The sequence below is a fragment of the Hemitrygon akajei genome, chromosome 1 (assembly GCF_048418815.1).
Source record: "Hemitrygon akajei chromosome 1, sHemAka1.3, whole genome shotgun sequence".
In the NCBI taxonomy this organism is placed as follows: domain Eukaryota; kingdom Metazoa; phylum Chordata; class Chondrichthyes; order Myliobatiformes; family Dasyatidae; genus Hemitrygon; species Hemitrygon akajei.
In genome coordinates, this window is record NC_133124.1 from 202,663,111 (window position 1) to 202,683,801 (window position 20,691).

General features: G+C 38.0%; 1 protein-coding gene across 2 annotated transcripts in view; it reads left to right on the top strand.

Annotated features, from left to right (window-relative positions):
* The window catches only part of LOC140734677 (anthrax toxin receptor 1-like), a 258,361-nt gene that overhangs the window by 153,106 nt on the left and 84,564 nt on the right, over positions 1 to 20,691 (top strand). The window lies entirely within an intron of this gene.

Genomic DNA, 20,691 nt, shown 5'->3' on the forward strand with positions numbered 1-20,691 from the left:
TGATGGTTGAGGCCAGGTGGATGGGAAAGGTCAAGGGCTGGAGAAGAAGGAATCTGATAGGGGTGGAGGATGGACCATAGGAAGGAGGAGGGGACCCAGGGGGAAGTCATGGGCAGGTGAGCAAAGGTAAAAGGTCAAGTGGGGAATAGAGGAAGGGAGGGTTCTTTTCATCCAGAAAGAGAAATCGATATTCATGCCAGCAGGTTGGAGGCTAAACTTAATCTCTGTTTGACTTATTATCCCGAAATTATATCCCCTTTGTTCTATATTCTCTGTCCATTCAATCTTAAAAATGCAATAAAGAATAAAAATGGAATAACTAAATAGGTTAAAGAATATCAGAACTGTGAGGTTAAATGTATCACCAAAAACTGATCAGACTTGGATAACTTTCTCCAAAAGAGAAAGTAAATCTCTTGACAGAGATTCCATTACGGAAGTCTTGGTGACATATATGTAATTTGATAATAAATTTACTTTGAACTTTGAATATAGATACAGAAAGAAAAAGTTTTTTTTGTCAGGAGTCATATTTCTACATTAGTTATATTCATAGTCATAATCAGCAATGTTAGATCTATTGCTCAGAAAATTCTGATAAAATAGACTTCATTGCTAATGGGAATGGTTGCAGTGAAAATCTTTAAAAAGCATGTAAGAGGAACATAAATAAATACATGGGAATTGAAGGAAATCTGAGGTATGCAGCTATAATTAGATGTAGGCACATGGAAGGAGGCAACATTTGATGTGCATAAGCTGCAGGACAACCATTTAGGATACGCAAATAGAGACACCATTAATTCAATTTACTGAGTTTTGAAGATCATTGCAATTAGGAAAGTTTGAAGTTTGATTGGGCAGAGTGGATTCCCCTGTTGCTTGCGAGCATGGAAGGTGATTCAAATTTAGTTTTATTTATCACGTGCACATGGAAACATCCAGTGAAATGAGTCATTTGCTTTAACAACCAATACACCTGAGGATGTGCGATGGGCAGCCCACAAGTGTTTCCACGCATTGCAGTGGCAATGTAGCATGCCCACAATGCTCGGCAGATCAACACAGAGCACAACAAAACAGAACATGACAAGTGGCAAACCCCCAGTGAATGCCATCTGGCCCTACTATATGTTAAGTGTAACTGAAGGCTTTGTTCTTTTTCACAGAAAGTTAAAGAGGCCATAGAGGCAGAGTAATTAGGGCTGTTGATTCTTTACAGCTTCAGTGACCTAGGCTTAGTTCTGATCTCTGGTGTTGTTTATATAGGCTTTGCTCATTCTTTGGGACCACATGGGTTTCCCCCAGGTTCTCCGGTGACCTACTACATTCCAAAGGTTAATTGGCTACAGTAAATTACTCCTAGTTTAGTGGATGATAGGAGAATTGAGGTGAGTTTACTGGAGTCACAGTAAAGACAGAACAGTAAAGGCACACAAGAAGTGGGTTAATGCGATAGATGGAATTAATCTGAGAGCAAACATAGATCTCATGAGCCCTATGGCCTATTCCATATTGTTTCTGTATCTCCTTATGATGTTCTTGGAGGTCATTTTTGCTCATGGCAGCTCACAGAGGGATCCTAGTCCCATTAATTTTCCCAGTAATGCATCATTTCTCATTCCCATCATCTTTTCCCAAGATACTATCACCCATCTAACACAGTAGAACAACTTACAAAGACTAAACTACCAATAGGCACATTTTTCACACGTAGGAGGAAAGTGAAGCACCTAAGGGAACCATGCAAGGTCATAGGGAGAACGTGAAAAATCCAAAGGACAATATATATGTCAGGATTGAACACAGAAATGAGAGGTGGCAGCTCTGCTATGTATTATAAAAACAGAAAAAGCTGGAAACACTCGAAAGGGCAGCAGCATCTATGGAAAGAGAAACATTGAAGATTTCCTGTCTGAGACCTTTCATCAGAGGTAGTGGATGTTGAGGCTTTGGAGAGAGGGCAGAAGATGGTTACAGAATGCTGCCTGGTTTTAGAGAGTCTGGATGAACTTGAATTGTTTTCTCTGGAACACCAGAGGCTGAGGAGAGATTTGGTGGAGGTTTATAAGATTATGGGAGGCATAGACAGGGAGTATCTGTTTCCCAGGGTAGAATTGTCTAATACCAGAGGGTATGCATTGAAGGTGAGAGGAGGTAGGTTCAAATGGGATGTGAGGGGTAAGTTTTTTTTACTCAGAGAATCGTGTATGGCTGGAATGCGCTGCCTAGTATGGTGGGAGAGGCAAATACATCAGAGGCTTTTAAGGGACATTTGGATAGGCACATGGATGTAAGAAGATATGGACATGGTTTAGTTAGGAGCGATTGGTGTTTGGGTGTTTTTAATCTGCTTTTTAGCTCGTTTGGTACCACATTGTGGGCTGAAGGGCCTGTTCCTCTGATATACTGTTCTTTGTTCTATGTTCTGGAGTTGGGATCTCACACCTGAAACACTTACAGTTTCACTTTCCACAGATGTTGTTTGACCAGTTGAAGGTTTCCAGAATCTTATAATTTCAGTTTCCCAATATCTGTAGTAGTTTCATCAGATCTACTGGCTGCTCCACTGTGCTGCAGCAGATAAGCTTCTTTGAGCTTCCAGAAGATCAGCAAATATTCCATGCAAGAGGCTCCCTGCCTATGAGAAAACTCCGCTTTTAACACTAAGGTGTGAAACCTTTCATCAGCACTGAAGAAAGATAGCCTACATTGCTGCTGACTATTTCCAATGTTTAAGTTCAAAATAACTTCATTATCAAAGTACATGTATGTCACCGTATATACTTTGAGCTTTGAGAGAGCTGACATTGTCATGGAGTGCTGCTGTCTTTTTCAAAAGTTCATTGACTGTTTCATTTTCTAGTTTTATTTTGCAACAGAGGCGGAATAGGAATGTATTTCGTTCCACCACAGGGAGAGATTGCATGTATGCATCAAATTACAGTCAGCTGCTCTGCCTGGCCATCTAATGGCAGCTCAGTTTTATGTTCCAACTTGAAAATGGAGGAGCAAGTTTTATTTTGCCTCAATAGCTGAAACCTTCTGTTTCTACCTCAGACTTCCCATTCAAGTTCGAAGCATGAGGATATTTTCTCTGAAGCAAGATGTTGTGAACTGTACCATTATGACTCAGTTCACATTGAATGCAAGTTTTGTAAGCAAGAGTTACAAATAAATCAATCCTCCTTTAGTTTGGATACTGGGGATGTATTACAATGCCACTCGCCATCACCCCTGCTTCTTAAAAGGCTACATCTGCCTTCTAACTCTGTATTTGCTATGGAATGTACCATTGAGCAAAATTCTGATTCCTTTCTCCTCACCCCTCCGCCCCCAGTGGGGATGAATGCTGTTAACAGTCTGTGGTGCAGTCAACATTCAGTCTTCTGGTGTGTCTCACCACAAGCTGCATTTAAAACATGGCTTAATTTTGCATCATACTGGGGATCGGAATTTCCCATCCCTCGTTTGCAGCAACTTTCAGGTTTGGGAATGTTGCTGCTCTAATGGGGATTTGCAGAGCATAGGGAAAACTGATCTCAAAAAATGGGAGTGATGCAATGTGGTAACATCTTCATGGGCCTAAAGTTTTCAATAAAAGCCATATAGTTGCCAGGAGAAAAGTAGAATACATTTGGAACTGTGGCTCCAATAAAGTACAATGTTTTCCTATTTCACTGTTCCTGTACCCCCTTGGGAATCCACATGAAACTTCTCAACAATAAAAAAAAAGTCTTTCAAATGAGGCAATAACCAAAGCCCTCTCTCATCTCTGGAGTGAATATGGATCATTTGACTCTATTCCAGAGATAATTAGGATAGTAATACTGATGTAGTAGGTATTCCAAGAAAGATTCACCAAGCTAATTCCTGAAGTGTCCTGTCAAGAGAAGCTAAATACTTTGAGTCTCTATTCTTTGCTGTTTAGAAAAATGAGTGGTGACCTGACTGAGACATGTATCAGGAGGGACGTTTCAGGGTAGATTTTGAGATATTTTCATTTAGTGGAGCTCTTGAATAATGGGACATAGTTAGAAGTTTACAGTATTGTGTAAAAAAATGTGTTATATATATATATAAGTGATGATAAACCTGATTCTGACATGGGCCTCCATTGTGGACTGAGAGTGGGAAGGGAGCAGGGTGAGGTGTATCATGGTTGGGAAAGGGAAAGGGAGAGCCGAGGGAGCAGGAAGCACCAGAGTGACATTCTGTAATGATCAATAAACCAATCATTTGGAATCAAAGAATCAAATCAGCCTGGTGCCTTGGGGCTGGGTGTGTCTGCACCCATGCCACCCCCTGGCATCTCTACCACCTCTCCCCTCCTGCAGGACTCCACCCTCGCCACTCCCAACACCCTTTAATGCTCCCAGATTTACAAACTCACTCTCCGCTCCACATTGACAAGTACAGTACTGTACAAAAATCTTATACATCCTAGTGTGCCTAAGTCTTTTGCACGGTACTGTAGGAACCAATCATTTAAAACAGAGCTGTGTAGAAACTGTGGGTGTGAATCTCTACCCAAGAGGATTGTACATCTGAGATCATTAGAAGCATTTAAGGTGGAAGTAGATAATGCTTTGAAAGATGGAGGAATTAAGGAGTCTTGGGAACTGGCAAAGAAGGTGCTATCAGTAATAGATGCTATGATCGCATAAAGTGTTGGGCAGGCTTAAGGGACAAAGTGACCTACTCCTGCTGTTATTGCTTTGTGTTCCTTTGTGCCTGCCAATATTTATCTCCCACTCCACATTATTAAACTGTTATCTATTCATTATCACTTGCTACAATGGAAACTTGCTGTCTGTAAAATGGCCTCTATGGTTCCTATATTACAACAGGAACTATTCTCCACAAAGTATTTTATTGGCTTCAAAGCTCATTAGAGCCATCTGAAAACAATTCAAAAGGCACTATACAAATAGACATTACCCTTTTAAGGAACAGAACAGGGCCAAAAACTGAATGCAGAGAGGAAAAAAACAACCGAAAAGCATACAGTAAATGCTGGGAATCAAATTTAGGGGAAAAAATTCAGAAAATTCTGGAAACACATCTGACAGGAAATCAAATCTAAATGCTTTGGGCAGATTTAATTCAGGCTACATTTTCAGCGGTATTTTCTGTGAATGGGGATGGGGGAGGGGTCAGTGAATGTCACCACCAGGGCAACCCTTATTGCCCATGACTGGTGTCTGCAGAAAAAGAGTGTCACACACGCCAGATGTCTCCAGCTGAGAAGGTTGGAATATTTTCGCAGTTGAGTCTAATCCAAATATTTTAGACAAGCTTCAGTCTCAGTTAGGGATGGAGGAGAATAGTAATGTAATCTTGCAGTGCTGCTTTAATGCCATGGGTCAGTGCCTTCTCAGCTGGCGCAAGGAAATTATAACTGGATGCATCAACTAGATTAAGACTCTTTTCTGGAGAAAGATGGGTTTGTAGAACACCGTTGTGGGATGGAGAGGTGTGTTTGTGTCAAGAACTTTGAAGCGCTCTACCCACCTTCCTAAAAATCACAAGAGAGTGGTTAATTTTACTTTCCAACTGTTGGATGCTCAAGTGTCCCAGCATAAAGAGAAAGGCGGCCCTTGCTCTCTGGTGGTGCCTGCGATAATCCTTTACCTATTTAAGGTAGATTGTTACACAAAACCATTTCCCTCTGATAGAATATAGAACAGTACAGCACAGGAACAGACCTTTGAGGCCACAATATTGTGCCAAACTAGGTTAAAAAGTACATTAAAAAAAAACAGAAACTAATCCCTCCTACCTGCACAACGTCCATACCTCGCCATCTTCATCATATTCATGTGTCTATCTAAATGTCTCTCAAAAGTCTCTAATGTATGTGCATTTACCACCATACCAGGCAGCGCATTCCAGGCATCCACCACTCTCTGAGTAAAAAACTTACCCCTCACATCCCCTTTGAATCTAGCCCCTCTCACCTTCAGTGCATGCCCTCTGGAAAAAGATACCCCCTGTCTACTCTATCTATGCCCCTCATAATCTAATAAAACTCTATCAGATCTCCCCTCAGCCTCTGACAGAAGAAAATAAAATGGCTTAGTACAAAGTGAAGCACATTGTGAAGGCTGTTGAACTGGAGGGTTATTTGCCAAGGGTGTTTGTTAGGTTCTGTTATGATATTAACCATCACCACTGGACCACCAAGTCTATTTACTTCTTCTGGCTTCAGTAGTACATCATCTTATTTTGAGTTCTTTGATATGGTTCTTCCTACTTCCATTTTGAAAATATATCTGAGGAGTCAGAGGGAGGGAAAAAAAGCTGAGGAAAAGCTCTCTGCCTTCATTATTCATCCCTTGTGGCTAAAGGGATCGGGGGTATGGAGAGAAAGCAGGTACAGGGTTCTGAGTTGGATGATCAGCCATGATCATACTGAATGGCGGTGCAGGCTCGAAGGGCTGAATGGCCTACTCCTGCACCTATTTTCTATGTTTCTATGTTTGACCTGGTTCCTTTCAGAATTCAGAAGAAGAGGTGAGATGAGGTGTATGGGGAGGCACCATGAAGTTATCACCTGAAGGCACATAATATTCCTTCCCCTCTTTATCATAAACCTTAAATTATCTCACATTACCTGGCCTGTGATTAAGCTTAGCAGCACAGATTCTGAGCTAGTGCCAGGGCTGTCTTTCAATCTGTTTGGCATGTGTCAGAAAAGCCAGAAGTCATGGAGTGTAACGAAAAGGATTTACTTGATGGTTCTATTTGCAGAGCCGTACTTTTGCCTTCTTCTCCTGTGACAGAGTTCTTTTATGCTCATTAATTAAAGATTTACATGCACGGACAAACAACCAAACATCCTATCCTCCAAGTCAGCCAACATATGCATTTTTCAGGACTCACAAAAACCACTAAGATTTTATAGCTAGCCCTTCCAGTTCAAGATTAAGCTCCATAATTCTCTATAAAAAAATCACATTTTAAACACAGACCTTGATCCTGCATGCAAACTGATCTTCATTCAGAGCAGGCTCAATATAATAGGTCACAATGTCAGTTAAGCAAGAAAATTAATAGGCTCGGATTCCTAGTTTTCCGAGCTTCTGCATAAAATACTGTGATCAAGAAAATGAAGGGGACCTGTTTCAGCGTGTTTATGAGGATGGAACTCAGTGGGTGAAAACGGTTTTGTTCGCTGCGATATTCATTAGCGCTTGTGGACAATGGCATCATTTAGGTCTGCTCTCTGAGGGCTTTTCCTTTGCACGAATGATCATTGCACGATCAGATAACACCATAAGATAAGATATAGAAGCAGAATTAGGCGATGTGGACCATCAAGTCTGCTCTGCCATTTCATCATGGCTGACCCATTTTTTACTCAACCCCAATCTCCTGCCTTCTTCCTAAAACTCTTCATGCCCTGACTAGTCAAGAAACTATCAACCTTACCTTAAATATACCCAATGACTTGGCCTCCACAGCTGCCTATGGCAACGAATTCCACAGATTCACCACTCTCTGGCTGAAGAAATTCCTCCTTATCTGCATTCTAAATGGACATTCCTCTATTTTGAGGCTGTGCCTTCTGGTCCTAGACACCCCACCACAGGAAACATCCTCTCTGCATCCACTCTATCAGCACCTTTCAACATTCAATAGGTTGTCCATGAGATCCTCCCCCCCCCCCCCCCCAATGCTTCTGAATTCCAAAGAATACAGGCCCAGAACCATCAAACGCTCATTATATGATAAGCCTCTCAATCCAGGAGTCATTTTCATGAACCTTCTTTGAACCTTCTCCAATGTCAGTACATTCTTTCTTAGATAAGGGCCAAACCTGCTCACAATACTCCAAATGAGGCCTCACCAGTTCATTATAAGAACACTTAAGACCATATCCAGTTTGTGGAAATGGGGGGTTAGTGCAAAGAGGAGCAGTGGAAAGTTGCCAAAAGGCTTGAAGATAGTGGAAAAGTTTGGTAAGAGTATTGAAGTTTGAGGATTGATGGTTAAAGTATAGCAGTTGGAAGTCTAGATGGACTCAAGTGAGAGTTGTAATCTTGTGTGTGGATATCACAACCAGGAAAGGGTAAGGGTCCAGAGGAGGAACCTTTATGGTGGATAGGAGTGTTACATATGGCAAGCTGGCCTCAGATGGATTTCCAGTTCTGAAAGCTGTAGTTTGTGGCCTATTTAGCGGTTTCTCTTTAAGTAACATTGAGGTGGGCCTCATATGTATTATGGATGCTCTGTCCTTGGTATGTGTGACTGATATGGAAGCCCCTTCTGAGAGCACATTGGTTGTTGTGCATCTTTGTGTTAGCCACCATATGTTTTGAGAACAATGGATTTTGTGCAATTGAAATCTGAAGTTGAAGAGATGCATGATACAATGTGATCCAATTCTTATAAAGACCATACAAAAGTTAATTTTTATGCTAGACTTTTAACATAAGGTATGGGCCTATTAATTTCACAGGAGCATTAACAATCCAAGAGAATGTTAGGATATTAGGAAGTATTGGTGACCAAAAGCATAACTGAAACATAATTGAATGTTGTGATTTCTCTAAAGATAGAGATGACAATATTGGAATTTATAGAGCAGGAGGAGATTGTCTCACCCTTCACATTTGATCCACTTTCCTCATAATCCGGCAATTTTGTTTCTTCATTCAGTAAATTCCCTTTTGAAAACTACTGATGAATCTGCAGCCTATAATTAATAATTCATAATTAGTAGTAAGTAATAATTAATAAGTATTGATAATGGTAATCATGTTAGTTAATAACTGTTAATAATTAGTAATAGGTGATGCTATTACAATTCAGAGCATTCTGGAGTTTGCATTTCAACTCCAGTGCTGTCTATAAGGAGTTCGTAAGTTCTCCCTGTGAGCGCATTGATTTCATCTGGGTGCTCCAGGTTCCCCACACAAAGACATACTGTTCCATAAGTTGTTCCATAATTAGGCTGGTTTTAAAATAGCTGGATTGCTGAACAGTGTAGATGGTTGCATTCAGATGGGCCTGTTTTGCATTGTATCTCTAAATAAATAAGTAAACAGGCAGAAAGAAAGAATTTATCTGGTTTAAATATTTTTGCCTGGGATTATAAAGGAAACAGCCTAAATAAATACAGCCTAAATGTCCCTTTTGTTTGCCTAGTGAAGAACTGAAATGCCATTGTGATGAAAGTATATATGTTTATTTGGCAATATTTACATGGCAGTTTACATGGCTATAGTGTCTTCAACAGCCAAGTTACATTACAATAGTATATAATCTCAACCATCCAGCAGCCATGATGAAGCATGAAGGTGGAGGGGTACGGAGATTGCTTATGAGTTGGTCAGATGATCATTACATCTATTGCTAGAGTTCTGTACATAAACCTTTGAATAAATTGCTGAACTATATATATATAATCTACCATTTTTTGTAACTATGTTTTATTTCTCAGTTCTATTGGGCTGAACGGTGGTATTGTGAATATAATAAAAACAATTCGAATGACTGACTGTACTCACTATCACACGAATCACAGGGTCCTGCTGAAGGGTCTCGGCCTGAAATGTCAACTATACTTTTTCCATAGATGCTACCTGGCCTGCTGAGTTCCTCCAGCAGTTTGTGTGTGTTGCTTGGGTTTCCAGCATCTGCAGATTCTCCCTTCTGTGCTGTCACAAGAACTGTCAATTTTTCAGCGGATGTTGCTTTTAATCATTCTACTGCTGCACTGCCCTTATGTATAAACGTAAATAAACTAAAAGCTGTCTTTTCATGAGTATTTTGCATAGAACTTTAACTAAAATACACTGTTTAGTCCTATTTCTTGAAAGCAATGCAACCTTATGTGGACCAGACATGGATTTCTGTGCACAGATAGCTAAAATTTAAACAAAGATTACTTGGAGCATGTAGAACATAGAACTGTACAGCACAGGAACAGGCCCTTTGGCCCTCAGTGTTGTGGCGAAGCAGTATATAAAGAGCAATCATGATGATCAACCTTTGCTAAATGGCATTTTTCGGCAATTCTATCACTCCCTCAATTCCTTAAGCTTTACATTTTATTATTATGAGTTGTTAAGGAGCTTGTTAATGATACTTCCATAATATCATTATGATTTTCACTTCTTTCAACTCTTTTTCATGTTTCTGTTTTCTGTTGAGCAGAATTGCTCATAAGTAACATTGTGGATAGAACAGTGAAGTGGGGTTCAGTTTATGAAACACAATTGGAACCAATCTCCGGTTGTGAATATGTGTGAGGGACTAGGATGGGCTGCTGTGCTGTAGGTTGATGGGAGACAGCAAAATTGCATCAAAGCCCAATGCACCAAATTCATATTTATATTTTTGAAAAAAAGTCCATGAAATTGTAAAATATTCTGAGAAATATTTGCTAGTCATGTAAGAATTCCACTTGCATAAATTTAAGATAACCAAGAGTTTACCGTGCCAACCAGACACACAAATGAAGGATATTGGAAAGGCAGATAGAAGATGTTGAGCTAAGAGGCAACCCCTAAAAATGGGCCGAGGGATAATTCGAACATGTCACCTGAGTATGGGCAAGTGTAGGGAGATATACATATTCTGAAGAGACTGCGCCTCTCTGTGAATGGAGTAACAGCAGTTTCTGTGCTGCTCCCAGTTTTGTTCCTTTCCCCCAGTTTAAACTTCAAATTTAAAATCTTTATTTGCTGATTCTTGAAGGAGAACAATACATCTTTGAGGAGTGGGAAGAACTTGTCTGAACCTAGTGATAAAGGCAACGGGAAAGGGAAGATGCAAAAGGAAAGATCTGATGAAATGCCACCATGGGCTGAAGATATGGCTCAGACACTGAATTCACTTCAAAACCAACTGGAAAAGAATAGTAATGAAATGATGTCACTTCTGGGAAAACTTAAAGACCTGGAAACTCAAGTTATTACACACGAAGAGGAATTGAAGATAACTAAGCAAAAATTGCTTGAAACTACAGCTCGTTTGGAAAGATGTCGAAATAAGAATATAGACCTGGAAACTACGTCTCGCTGAAGGACTATACAAATTGTTGGGCTGCAAGCCAAAAATGGAGAATTAACTGCTTACTTTGGTAAGCTTTTTCATACCTTATTTCCTACTATATTATCAGAGCTGCCTATTATAGAAAGAGCACACAGAGCTTTTACTTCGAGATCTCAAGATCCAAATAAACCAAGGTCTGGTCTGGTTTATTTTCATCATTTTAAGGTTAAAGATTAAATAATGCGACAAGCAAAAAAACAGAGAGTTTTTTAGATTTGAGGAATATGAGCTCCGTTTTTATGAAGATTATCCGAAGGAGGTCATGGAACAAAGATCAAAATTTGCTCTGGTAATGAAACAGGCATATGATAAGAAACTTCCTTGCGTTACCCAACAAAAAATAAAGTTTTTCTTCCTGATTCTCCTCCTCATACATTTTTTATCCTGAAGTTGCACTGGCGTTCGTACAAACTATACCTGCTGCAACTGCCGATTGAACTGTCTGGAAGATTACGGTACTTGTTTATCTGCATATTAGCATTTTGGAAAGAAGATTTATGAAAGCTACTTGGACATTTCATTGAGAGACTATTAAAAGAAGATTAGGGGACTTGTTCATTATTGCATATCATTGGTTTTTTTTGGAAAGAAGATTTATGGCTCAAGTATGACAGTTTAAATGGTTATTTGGACATTCGACTGAGAAAAAGAAGATAAAGGGTCTTCTTCCTTTAACCTAATATCTGGTTTGATTTTTTTTTGTTTCTTTCTTAATTAACTAACTGGTAGTTTTTCCTACTAATGGGGCTATTTCTTTTTTTATATATATACTTAGGGGAGGGTTCAATTACTTATATAATATTATTAGTAGGTACTTTTGAAAATTTAGTTGGGTTAAATACGCTATTAACCTTTCTTTTTGCTTTTTTGCTCTTTTTTTTGAAAAATTGTGTTGATCTGTTATTAAACACTATGCTTGGTTTTTCTAGGTAATATATTTCAGGTCTTAATAATTGCTTATTTTTAAATTTCTTTTCAATATACTAGCATGTTTTTATATGGTAGAATATTATAGCATCTTATAACTGAATGTAAAGCTTTTGTTAGGGATTTAATGTTAAATTTAAGATGGCGCTGGTTTTTCTTTTTAAGAGATAACAATTTTTTGGTTCTCTCTTTGTTTATAAAAGATTAAATATAACCATATAACAATTACAGCATGGAAACAGGCCATCTCGGCCCTTCTAGTCCGTGCCGAACACTTTCTCTCACCTAGTCCCACTGGCCCGCACTCAGCCCATAACCCTCCATTCCTTTCCTGTCCATATACCTATCCAATTTTACTTCAAATGACAATATCGAACCTGCCTCTACCACTTCTACTATAAGCTCGTTCCACACAGCTACCTCTCTTTGAGTAAAGAAGTTCCCCCTCGTGTTACCCCTAAACTTTTGCCCCCTAACTCTCAACTCATGTCTTTTTCTTTGAATCTTCCCTACTCTCAATGGAAAAAGTCTATCTATCCTCTCATAATTTTAAATACCTCTATCAAGTCCCCCCTCAACCTTCTACGCTCCAAAGAATAAAGAGCTAACTTGTTCAACCTTTCTCTGTAATTTAGGTGCTGAAACCCAGGTAACATTCTAGTAAATCTTCTCTGTACTCTCTCTATTTTGTTGACATCTTTCCTATAATTCGGTGATCAGAACTGTACACAATACTCCAAATTTGGCCTTACCAATGCCTTGTACAATTTTAACATTACATCCCAACTCCTATACTCAATGCTCTGATTTATAAAGGCCAGCATACCAAAAGCTTTCTTCACCACCCTATCCACATGAGATTCCACCTTCAGGGAACTATGCACCATTATTCCTAGATCACTCTGTTCTACTGCATTCTTCAATGCCCTATCATTTACGATGTATTTGGATTATTCCTACCAAAATGTAGCACCTCACACTTATCAGCATTAAACTCCATCTACCATCGTTCAGCCCACTCTTCTAACTGGCCAAAATCTCTCTGCAAACTTTGTAAACCTATTTTATTATCCACAACACCACCTATCTTAGTATCATCTGCATACTTACTAATCCAATTTACCACCCCATCATCCAGATCATTAATGTATATGACAAACAATGTTGGACCCAGTACAGATCCCTGAGGCACACCACTAGTCACCAGCCTCCAACCTGACAAACAGTTATCCACCACTACCCCCTGGCATCTCCCATCCAGCCACTGTTGAATCCATTTTACTACTTCAATATTAATACCTAACGATCGAACCTTCCTAACTAACCTACCGTTTGGAACCTTGTCAAAGGCCTTACTGAAGTCCATATAGACAACATGCACTGATTTACCCTCGTCAACATTCCTAGTAACCTCTTCAAAAAATTCAATAAGATTTGTCAAACATGACCTTCCACACACAAATCCATGTTGACTGTTCCTAATCAGACCCTGTCTATCCAGATAATTATATATACCATCTGTAAGAATACTTTCCATTAATTTACCCACCACTGACGTCAAACTTACTGGCCTATAATTGCTAGGTTTACTCTTAGAACCCTTTTTAAGCAATGGAACAACATGAGCAATACGCCAATCCTCCGTCACAATCCCTATTTCTAATGACATTTGAAATATTTCTGTCGGAGCCCCTGCTATTTCTACACTAACTTCCCTCAAGGTCCTAAGGAATATTCTGTCAGGATCCGGAGATTTATCCACTTTTATATTCCTTAAAAGCACCTGTATTTCCTTCTCTTCCTCCTCATAAACATGGGATAGTTTGTAGACGCTGGAATGTAAACAATTTCCTTTGTTGAGACTTTGTCGTTCCTCTCACAAGGTCAGTGGGTTTTGTTTTTTGTTAACTGGGGGAGGGATAGAGAATCTTTTTAAACTTTTTTTTACAGACAGAGCAGTCTTGGCTTTGTATTCTATCATAGGGTGCCTGCTTTTTTCTGGGCTGTGGAGGGAGGGGGTGGGGCTAGAGTTAGGGGGTTTTTCCCATTGGGTGGTTCTGGAGCATGCGTGTTTTCTATGTGGTTGTATTCTTCATCACCGCCATTTTTGATCATCCCATATTGGTATGTGCTCTGTGCATGTGTAAAGTAGAATAAAATTATAGTGTGGTATTTAAACGGATTAATGGAATAAGTTGGAATGTACGTGGTTGGAATCATCCTATCAAATGAAAAGAGACTCTTAAAATCATTAACTGATTCCAACCTGATATAATTTTTGCCCAACAGGTGCATATCAAGGCCAGAGATCAAAATAGATTTTTTCGATGGTGGAAGGGTTTGCAATTTCAGTCCACTTCTGAAAGTAAAACCAAAGGAGTGTTTATTTTTATTAAATCCAATATTTCATTCATTCAAGAGGATATTAAGTCAGATTTTAATGGTAGATTTTTAATTGTTAAAGGAGTAATTTGTAACCAAAAAGTTGTTTTGGTTAATTTGTATGGTCCTAACTTAGATGATCCTTCTTTTTTTAAAAATGTATTTATTTTACTGCCAGATTTAAATGAATATGTATTGATAATGGGTGGGGATTTTAACTGTGGTTTAAATCCTTTGATTGACAAGAGCTCAACCAACCAGCGACTTTCAAATTGTTCTGTGTCACTTATTAATTCCTTTTTGACTGATTTTGGATTGATTGAACTATGGAGATACTTACACCCTGATGATAAAGAATATTCTTTTTTTCACATGTTTATAGAAAATATTCAAGGATCAATTATATTATAGTTGACCCTCACTTCTTGCCTAGTGTTAAGAATTGTGAATGTGACGCTATTGCTGTATCTGATCGTGCGCCTTTGAGATTGTCTTTCGAATTCAATGATGTCATTCTTGCCCACCCACCTTGGTGCCTGTCTCAGACATTATTTCAGAACTCTGACTTTGTTAGCTTCACTGAAACCCAGATAAAAGATTTTTTTTTCTTTTTAAGATATAGGGGGTACATCTAAATTAATTATATGGGATACATTTAAAGCATTTTTACATGGTCAGATCATTTCTTATTCAGCTAAGCTTAAAAAACAGACTAACGTAGAATTAGATAAGATTTCAAAACAAATTAAAGACTTAGATACTATTTATGCGATCTCCCCCAATATTGACTTATTTAAACAAAGGGTGGAATTTCAATCACGATATAATTTATTATTAACTCATCCTATTGAAGGCTACTTACTTAAGCTAAAAAGTCAATTTTATATGTTTGGTGATAAAAATAACAAACTGCTTGCATCTCAATTAAAAATGGCCAGAGCCAAAAGGCAAATTTTGAAAATCCGTACAAAAGATGGTACCCTGGCTTGGGAATATGAAGAAATTAATAAGATTTTTCAAGATTTTTTTTACTGAACTTTATAAATCTCAATTTCCAGTAGATTCTTCTGAAATGAATGCTTTTTTTTTTACGAAAGATTGCTTTTCCTCAAATCTCTGTTGAGGATCAAAAAACTCTTGATGCCCAAATTACTAAAGCCGAAATTCATAAAGCTATTTTCTCAATGCAATCTGGTAAGGCCCCTGGACTTGATGGCTACCCTGTAGAATTTTATAAAAAATTTGGAAAATTGCTCTCTCCATATATGTTGGAAATGTTTAAGGACTCTTTTGTGAAAGGTGATTTACTCTCTACTTTGTATGAGGCTTCTATTTCTTTAATTCTTAAAAAGAATAAAGATCCTACTGATAGTGCCTCATATAGACCTATTATTGAATGTTGATGCTGAGATCCTGTCAAAGATAATGGCCAATCGGTTAGAAAATATTTTGGGTAAAATTATTTTTAAAGATCAAACAGGCTTTATAAAGGGTCATTATTCCTTTTCAAGTGTTCAGAGATTATTTAACATTATATACTCATCTTCTTTTAAAACTCTACAATGAGTCATCTCTTTGGATGTTGAAAAAGCATTCAATCAAGTCGAATGGAAATATTTATTTAATGTTTTAGAGAAATTTGGTTTTGGTGTAAATTTTAATAATTGGATTAGAATGATATATAAAGCTCCTATTTCTACTGTTATTACTAATAACTGTAGATCCCCTTTTTTTCAGCTTTCACGGAGGACAAGACAAGGTTGTCCATTAAGTCCTTTGTTATTTTACTTAATATTAGAACCCCTTGCTATCGCTCTTCATGAAGCTAAAGATATTCATGGGATTCTTGTGAATGAGACCATTCATAATATTTCTCTTTATGCTGACAATTTACTGGTTTATATATCTAATCCCGAGGAATCTATCCCTGCCTTGCTAAAATTTTTTAATGAATTTGGAGATTTTTCAGGATATAAAATAAATTTTAATAAAAGTGAACTGTTTCATTTAAATGAACCTGTTTCTATATATGATAATACTCCTTTCAAAGTTATGGATTCCTTTAGATATTTAGGTGTTATATTCACTAAAAAATATAAGGAACTTTAAAAGCTAATTTTGTTCCCTTGGTAGATTCTATGAAGTACTTATTTAGTAGATGGAACCCATTTACATTTTCACTTGCTGGTCACATCCATATTGTCAAAATGATGATGTTACCAAAATTTTTATATTTATTTCAGAATATCCCTGTTTTTTTGACTGAGGTTTTTTGATAGGATTAATTCTATCATTTCATCTTTTATTTGGAATGATAAAAGACCAGGAATTAGTAAATATACAAAAATTGAAAAAGGATGGAGGCCTTGCTTTGCCCAATTTAGGAATGTATTACTGGGCTGTTAATATGCGATATAGGTCCTTTAGGTTACACTGGGTTGATAAGAACAAGCGGCCAATTTGGGTAGATTTGGAATTGAAAGCTGTGAAACAGTTTTATTTAACCTTGTTATTGGGAGCTGCTTTACCTATACAATTATCTAAAGTTGCTAATTTAAAATTATACCCTGTGATTAAGTATTCTTTACAAATTTGGCTCCAGTTCCGTAATTTTTTTAATCTTAAAAAATTTAAACTTTGTAGTTTAATTTATCAAAATTATTTTTTAAGCCTTCTTTGAGTGATCCATTTTTTACTTTGGAAAAATAAAGGTATTAATTATTTTTTGGATCTATTTAAAGAAGATAGACTGATGTCTTTTGAACAATTAGTTGATAAATACTCTCTTTCATACTCACACTTTTTACAATACCTTACAAAAATATTTAAGTAATTTTCCTTACATATTGGATGCCGACCTGTTAGATACTATTATGAGTATGAACCCTTTGATGAAGGGTTCCATTGGAAGAATTTATAATTTACTATTACAATGGGATAAGAGTCCTTTATTTAAGATTAAACAAGATTGGGAAAAGGAACTTAATTTGACTTTTATGATGGAGGACTGGACGCGGATTCTGAAGTTGTTTAACTCTTCTTCGATTCACTAATTCAATTTAAAATTGTACATCGTTACTATTTGATGAAGGAGAGATTGTCTAAAATGTTTCCTAATATTGATAGTTATTGTGATAGATGTAAAACTGAGACAGCTACACTGACACGCATGTTTTGGTCTTGTTCTATACTGGAACAGTTCTGGAAGTCAGTTTTTTCTACAATTTCTAAAGCACTTAAAATTAATTTACAACCTAACAAATTAACTGTGCTTTTTGGAATAATTCCTCAAAATATTCATGGTATTTCTTCGTCTGACCAACATGTAATTGCGTTTGTTACATTGATAGCGAGGAGGGCCATTCTGCTGAAGTGGAAGGATACGTCGGCTCCCACTCTGTCACAATGGTTCTCTCAAGTGATGCTATGTCTTAGTTTGGAGAAAATTAGAAGTAGATCCTTCTAACCTATGTTTGATTTTGAGAAAAGATGGGGTTCATTTGCTCGTTACTATCATTTGAGTTAATTGATCGATTTCCTCCACGATCTAATTGTAAATTTTGGTATAATTTTTTTTCTTGCTGGTGGTTTGATGTTTATCTTTAGAAGCTTTTTGTATGACGCATGGCTCCGGGAACTCTTGTTATTTTGGATAATAATAATAAAAAGATTTGAAAAGAAATACACATTCAACTCTATTTGGATCTATGTTCCCAGAAGAAATCAGATTTTGTTCGGCTTGTGGACCAACCCATACGTGCCAGGTCCCACAGTGACTTAGTGGTTAGCGCAAGGCTTTAAATTGTAAGTGATCATCGATCGGGGTTCAATTCCCACTGCTGTCTGTAAGGAGCTTGTGCATTCTCTTTATGATTTGGGATTCCCTCCTGCCGCTCTGATTTCCTTACACATCCAAAAGATATCCAGGTTAGGGTTAGGGTTCATTAGTTGTGGGCATGCTATGTCGGTGCCAGAACCATGGCAAAACTTGTGGGCTACCCTCTGGACATCCTCAAACTGTGTTGATGGTTGACGCAGAAGACACTGCTCTCTATATGCTTTGATGTACATGAAAATAAAGTTAATCCCTCAAAATCTTTTAGAAAATTCAGTCTTGAACTAGTGTGTATGATAGATACATTCAGGAGTGGAAAAGTCACTCTTGGTTCCTTGTATTAAGGAGCACCTATGCAGTGTAGTACACTTCCAAAATTTTGTTTCAACAAAGTGATTGGATAGGAATCTTAGAAACAGACTACAATATGCAGCCACTGTTTTATTGCATATAGCACAAGTGATAATCACTAATGTGTACACCACTCTTCCTTTTCTTTCTGCACGAATTCAGTTTGCACAACAACCTTTGCATCATTTTGCAGTTTTATAGTTGTATTTATCATTACTATGTCTATTGTTTACTCTCTGAACAATAGATCAATGAACTTCATTGTATCCAGATAGTTCAAATTATGAGGGATTTAAATTGAAGTCTCAACTTCTCTGGATAAGATCTGATGAGCTCCACAGAAGATTCTCAACTATCTCTTTGTCCAATCTGATCTGTTATCATCAAGCAATACTAAACATTGACCAATGCTTTAAGTAGTGACTGTGTTGTTCCTTTTCTTCAGCAGGCTCATTTACTTAATCAGTGAGAAGAAGCTAGGTGTCTTGATTTCATACTGAAAGCTCACATGGCTACCTTTCCATTTTGTTGGTTCACCCTCACTAGCACTTTAGACATTTATAAACTCAAAGTTTCAATGGAACTGTTGCAAAGTAAAAACCAGCATGGAGGATGACTACCACGCAAAAGCCCTGGAATCAGAATCAGATGCAAAGGCATAAATTGGTGATAAATGACATATACAGATAAACAGCGCAAAATAAAAGGAATAATGAAGTCGAGATCTTGAGTTCATGAACCACTCAGAAAACTTCACAGCGGAAGGCAAAAAGCTGTTCCTGAATTGTTTGATGTGGTTCTTTAAGGTTTCTGTGCCTCCTCCATGAACGTAGTAATGATAGTAGTAATGATAGTAGTAATGCGAAAGGAGAGGGGTCCTGGATGATGACTCTTCAATTCAATGTGATTTCAACTGAAACTCTCCAACATTCTAGACAGTGGCTCAGTACAGTAAGCTCTTTCAAGAAAAGGCTTACATTTACAGAATATTTGTTGACAACACTGAGTCAGAGGAGCTGAGTCACAACAAACTCACAACAAACAGTCTCAAGTGCAGGAACAAAGTCAATTTAGTCAGAAAACATGAAGAAAACAGAAACCACAGCAACTTGTCCAAATTAGAGCAGGAGAGTGGAATTAACTGCTTGCCTCCGTATCCTGTTGTTACTGTATATGCATCATTTCTACAGTAAATATATAAGCTATGAACTACAATAATGAAAAGTTTTCATTTTCATAAGGTTGGTATTGCTTACCCTGCAATAGGGTGTCATGGTAGCATGCTGGTTAGCACAAAGCTTTACAGTACCAGCAACACAGATTCAACTCCCACCACTCTCTGTGAGGAGTTTGTACGTCCTCCCCATGACCGTGTGGGTTTCCTCCGGGTGCTCTGGTTTTCTCCCACAGTCGAAAGACCTACTGATCGGTAGATTAATTGGTCATTGTAAGTTGTCCCATGATTAGGCTACGGTTAAATCAGGGATTGATGGGTGGCACGGCTCAAAGGGCTGGAAGGGCCTACTCCGTGTTGCATCCCAATAAATAAATAAACAGGCCCGTGGTTGCAAGTTGCTGGAGGAAAAGGTGCTGCAAAGTGATCCTGCCAATTTAGGATGGTCTGCAAATAGACACAGCCCCTAGAGATGAAGCAAGGAGAGTAAGAATGCACCAATTCATTTTCACCATTAGTTTTGTGGCATGTATTGTGGAATTAGCAAATGGGGAACTTGAATATTGCCACAGGATAGTTTGGTTGATTGGTTGACTAGTAGGATCGTTTACTTTGGCCTTTATGTTCATTTCCCCATCTGAACGATTTTCTTAGAGCTTCACAATAGTTATATTGTCAAAGAGTCATACAGCAATGCAGAATGAATGCAGAGTCCTCAGCCCAATCCGTCCATGCTGACCATGGTGTCCACCCAAATGGTCTCAATATTTTGCATTCAGCCTACATCCCTCCAAGCCCATCCCCTCTATTTACCTATCCAAGTGTTTCTTAAATGATACAATTGTACCTGTCTCAACCTTGTCATATCTCTGGAATAGACATGAATGCACAAAAAAAATCGAATCAGAGAGGAAATTTCTGCTCACTGAGCCACAGAGAGAGCAAACTTTTTTTTAGT